This window comes from Bison bison, unplaced genomic scaffold, assembly GCF_000754665.1.
Source record: "Bison bison bison isolate TAMUID 2011002044 unplaced genomic scaffold, Bison_UMD1.0 scf7180017860443, whole genome shotgun sequence".
Classification (NCBI taxonomy): domain Eukaryota; kingdom Metazoa; phylum Chordata; class Mammalia; order Artiodactyla; family Bovidae; genus Bison; species Bison bison.
The window spans coordinates 2,525,177-2,530,628 of record NW_011491015.1 but is presented as its reverse complement, the minus strand read 5'-3'; the positions used below and the strand labels follow the sequence as shown (position 1 = coordinate 2,530,628).

Below are 5,452 nucleotides of genomic sequence, written 5' to 3'. Positions count from 1 at the left end.
CCTTAGATCGAGAGGAGTGTGTGTGGGTACTGTCTTGGGGAGGGAGGCATTGGCCAGATAAGAATTCAATATGGTGGGGATTGAGCTCTGAGACTGATAGAATATCACACTTTGCCTAGGCTGCCAGAGACTCGACAGTGCCCCCTGGTGGCCCTGTCTATACTGTGCGGTCCCCCATCATCCTGGCTAGGGTTGATTGATCAAGGAGGGTCAACCAGGCTGTCTTGTCTGAGACCTCACACGTTTATTGGTGATGCACAGAGAGCCCCTCAATGATGCCTGCCGGGAGGGAGGGCCCAGAGGTCCGGCACCAACTCACAGCCTGATTGGTGAGCTTTTTCTTTGATTCTGGATGCTTCTTCAGCAGCAAGCCCAAGGCTAATATAACTCTATTTTATGATATTCTTTCACCTATTATTGGCTTTCCCGACGGCTCAGTGGGTAAAGAATCCTCCTGGAATGCAGGAGATGTGGGTCTGATCCCTGGGTCAGGAAGATCCTACCTCCAAGTGTCTATCGGCATGGCCCTTTGCCATCAAGAGTGTTGTTGTCCTTTGGGGAAAAAAAAATTAGAGCAGTGTTAAAAAAGTCTTGCCCATATCCTCTTCAGGGCTTCCCTGGTGGCTCAGTGGTAAAGAATCCATCTGCAGTGCAGGAGACACAGGAGAGACGGGTGATCCCTGGGTCGGGAAGATCCCCTGGAGAAGGAAATGGCAACCCACTCCAGTATTCCTGCCTGGAGAATCCCATAGACAGAGGAGCCTGGCAGGCTACATAGTCCATAGGGTTGCAAAGAGTTGGACACAACAGCAAGCTCGCAGACAGACCTTGTCTTCAGTCTGTTTGACCCCTCCTCTTTCTACTCCTGGAACACTGAGATGGATAGTCCAGACCGCTGGGCTTTAAGAATGCCTCCTTGAGGTTGCCTCCGATGGCCCCAGATGGGTCAGGACAGCACAAAGTTCCCTCCAAGCCACGTGATCTGCTAAGCTGAACATCTCCACCTCTGCTGTTAGCCGTCTTGAATTATCCTTAGCAAGCTCACTGGGTCAGGGGAGGGCTACACCAGAAACCCCACAGCCCAGGCAGTTCAGTGTCGGTGATAGATGCTGCCCCTCATTCATGCACCTGTGCAAGAATTTTCGCCAGGGATTCTCTCCTCCAATGCCAGTTCTACTTTTCCAGCCCGCACCCAGCTATGTGTCCAAGTGGCTGTGCCCATTGACTCTTAGCTGCTGTGGGAAAGAGGTACGAGTCTGGATGAAGTCCAAGGCGGGGGCCTTGGGCCGTCTAGTCCGTATGTTACTGGCCAGACCTTAGCAAATGTTCTCTGTTATTTAGAATGAGAAAGAAAGTGTGACTTGAAAAGAGGAATGTTATTTCTATAAATATAAGGCCTTTGAGGAAGGAAAGTTAGGCGTGACTATCAGTAGACATGGAATTCAGATTTTCAGATGATGTTTTAAAATGCTGAGGCTCAGTCACAAACATCTCCACGTTTACACGCCCACGTGTGCACATGCCTTCGCTGGGGACACTTGGGTCACTGGAATCTGCTGAGAGTGGCCACTCCAAGGATGGCAGTTCCCAGGCTGATGGTTGGTGGTGGATGGTAATCCCCGCTGGGATTTCTCACTGTCAGGGCTCTTCAATATAAACACAGAGATCTTGCATTGGCATTGCCAAGGAAGAGATGTTGCCCTTCTTGGGACTTCCCTGGTGATCCAGCAGTTAAGAATCCTCCTTCCAATGCAGGGGACTCAGGTTTGATCCCTGCTCCAGGAAGTAAGATCCCACATGTCCTGAGGCAATTAAGCACTAGAGGAAAAAAAAAAAAGCCTGTGATTTGCAGGAAGACCCAGCACAGCGACGCCCCCCACACCGCCAAAAAAAGAAGAAGAAATGTTGCCCTTCTTTATTAGAATGCTTTGGAAGTGTTGAAAAGTAAGGGATGTTATAGATGGCTAAATGTCCCTCTGATATGATGTTATTCCATGCAGAGACAAATTCATTAAAAGAGACTTTATCTGTGAAATTGCCTCTGTTCAGTGACACTCTATTGTGGTGTTACTATAATGGCGATGGTGATGACCATGATAACAAGGCTGATTATTTCGTAGATAATATCATATGTTGTTGTTCAGTCACTAAGTCGTGTCTGACTCTTTGTGACCCTGTGAACTGCAGCACACCAGGCTTCTCTGTCCTTCACGATCTTTTGGAGTTGGCTCAAACTCATGTCCATCGAGTCCGTGAGACCATTTAACCATCTCATCCTCTGTCATCCCCTTCTCCTCCCACCTTCAATCTTTCCCAGCATCAGGGTCTTTTCCGGTGAGTCAGCTCTTTGCATCAGGTGGCCAAGGAGCTTCAGTTTCAGCATCAGTCCTTCCAATGAATATTCAGGATTGATTTCCTTTAAGGATTGACTGGTTTGATTTCATTGCTGTTCAAGGGACTCTCAAGAGTCTTCTCCAGCACCACAATTCAAAAAAGATTAGGAACCTTTGAAACTAAGGAATTGAACGTGGGTTTGTTTGTTTTTCTTGAGTTATGCTGCCATCTGCTGGTCACAAACCAGAAAACACCTCACCTGTGGGAATCTTGAGTCTTGACAAGTTAAATTCTTCACATTCGTTAGCATTGTCCCCACTCTTACCAGTAGTCCTCATTTGACTTTAGCCACACTTTGCTGATTAAAATTCTAGGTAAAATTATTTACTTTATTAGCTACCACACATGAGGAAGATTACTTTTAGCAGGGAGAGCAAAGAGAAAGAAAGTCAATCTAGAAGAGAGAAGGTTGATTTCACGCATCATAGTGACATGCTACCCACACAGTTAAAAGCTCTTTTTAGTGAGGCATCAGTAAAAATTTTCTTCATCTGCAGTGGCTGTGTTTCAGGGCAATAACGCCCCATGAAGCTGCCAAGGGTGGGAAATGTGTTAAACGTACCTTCTGGCTTCAGGTCTGAGGAAGTAGCCAAGACTTGGGGATCTAGGTTCCAAGCCTTGATGGGTCAGTGACTAACTGAACCCTCTATGACCTGTGTAAGCCTCTGATTGCACATCAGAAAGTCATAATATTGAGATAAAATGTCTATCATGCTTCAGGGTTGCTGAAATTATTGTTGTTGTTTAGTTGCTAAGTCGTGTCTGACTCTTTTGCAACCCCATGAACTGTAGCCCGCCAGGCTCCTCTGTCCATGGCATTTCCCCCACAGCAATACTGGGTGTGTTGCGATTTCCTTCTCCAAGGCATCTTCCTGACCCAGGGATCAAACCCATGTCTTCTTTACCACAGAGCCAACAGGGAAGCCCACTACTAAAATACCCCCAGCATAATTTAGAAATTTAATCTAGGTTGTGCATAGTTCTTATAGAGCTTCTTCCTGAATATTTTACAACTGTGCATGCATGCGTAGTCCATTGCTTCAGTCATGTCCAATTCTGTGTGACCCCATGGACTGTAGCCCTCCAGGCTTTTCTGTCCAATGGGATTCCCCAGGCAAGGATACTGGAGTGGGTTGCCATGGCCTCCTCCAGGGGATCTTCCCTCTCCAGGAATCAAACCTGCATCTCCTGCATTGCAGGCGGATTTTTACCCACTGAACTGCATGGGAAGCCCATTTACAATTAAATAGCTACTAAAAATGGGGTGGCTGTTTTTCCATCAGACCTTTACCCAGGTTATTATTGCAGATCAACAGAAATCCTATTGATCTGGGGATGTTTGAGCTGAGCTCTTTTATTAGCTCTAACAGCCCTGTCATCTGCCAATAACAATTGTTTTGTCTCCTTTCTTTTCTTTTTTATTACATCATGAAATATATCAAATATACAAAGAGTAGAGAATAACACAACAACCCTATTCAGAGCAACCCTATTTATTAGCTTTGTAAAATCATAAACTGTGATGCACTGACTTCGGGCTTCCCTGGTGGCTCAGCTGGTAAAGAATCCGCCTGCAATGTGGAAGACCTGGGTTCAATCCCTGGGTTGGGAAGATGCCCTAGAGAAGGGATAGGCTACCCACTCCAGTGGGCTTCCCTTGTGGCTCAGCTGGTAAAGATTCCATCTGTAATGTGGGAGACCTGGATTCAATCCCTGGGTTGGGAAGATCTCCTGGAGAAGGGAAAAGCTACCTGCTCCTGTATTCTGGTCTGGAGAATTCTGTGTGCTGTATAGTCCATGGGTTCACAAAGAGTTAGACACGACTGAGCGACTTTCACACTGACTTCAGATTTTAATATAGATTAAACATCACTCACTCGGTTGCTCTTTTTAATGTTGTTTTTCTTCCTCCCAAGGAGTAATGATCACCACGGTCATAAATTCAGTGTTTTACACGCATGTGTGTTTTTATACTTTCCCATATATTTATGTATCTGTAAACACTGTACAGCATTCTTTTGTGTGCTTTAAATTTTAGGTAAATACCACGCTTTGTTATAGATCAGATCAGATCAGATCAGTCGCTCAGTCGTGTCTGACTCTTTGCCACCCCATGAATCGCAGCACTCCAGGCCTCCCTGTCCATCACCAACTCCTGGAGTTCACTGAGACTCACGTCCATCAACTCGGTGATGCCATCCAGCCATCTCATCCTCTGTCGTCCCCTTCTCCTCTTGCCCCTAATCCCTCCCAGCATCAGAGTCTTTTCCAATGAGTCAACTCTTCGCATGAGGTGGCCAAAGTACTGGAGTTTCAGCTTTAGCATCATTCCTTCCAAAGAAATCCCAGGGCTTATCTCCTTCAAAATGGACTGGTTGGATCTCCTTGCAGTCCAAGGGACTCTCAAGAGTCTTCTCCAACACCACAGTTCAAACACATCAATTCTTCGGCGCTCAGCCTTCTTCACAGTCCAACTCTCACATCCATACATGACCACTGGAAAAAACATAGCCTTGACTAGACCAACCTTTGTTGGCAAACTAATGTCTCTGCTTTTGAATATGCCATCTAGGTTGGTCATAACTTTCCTTCCAAGCAATAAGCGTCTTTTAATTTCATGGCTGCAGTCACCATCTGCAGTGATTTTGGAGCCCAGAAAAATAAAGTCTGACACTGTTTCCACTGTTTCCCCATCTATTTCCCATGAAGTGCTGGGACTGGATGCCATGATCTTCGTTTTCTGAATGTTGAGCTTTAAGCCAACTTTTTCACTCTCCACTTTCACTTTCATCAAGAGGCTTTTTAGTTCCTCTTCACTTTCTGCCATAAGGGTGGTGTCATCTGCATATCTGAGGTTATTGATATTTCTCCAGGCAATCTTGATTCCAGCTTGTGTTTCTTCCAGTCCAGCGTTTTTCATGATGTACTCTGCATATAAGTTAAATAAACAATATACAGCCTTGACGAACTCCTTTTCCTATTTGGAACCAGCCTGTTGTTCCATGTCCAGTTCTAACTGTTGCTTCCTGATCTGCATACAGATTTCTCAAGAGGCAGG

At 45.8% G+C, this 5,452-nt stretch overlaps 1 protein-coding gene across 1 annotated transcript in view; it reads left to right on the top strand.

Moving 5' to 3' along the window:
- SV2B (synaptic vesicle glycoprotein 2B) overlaps window positions 1-5,452 on the top strand; it is a 97,733-nt gene that overhangs the window by 64,143 nt on the left and 28,138 nt on the right. The gene's annotated exons all lie outside the window — the stretch shown is intronic.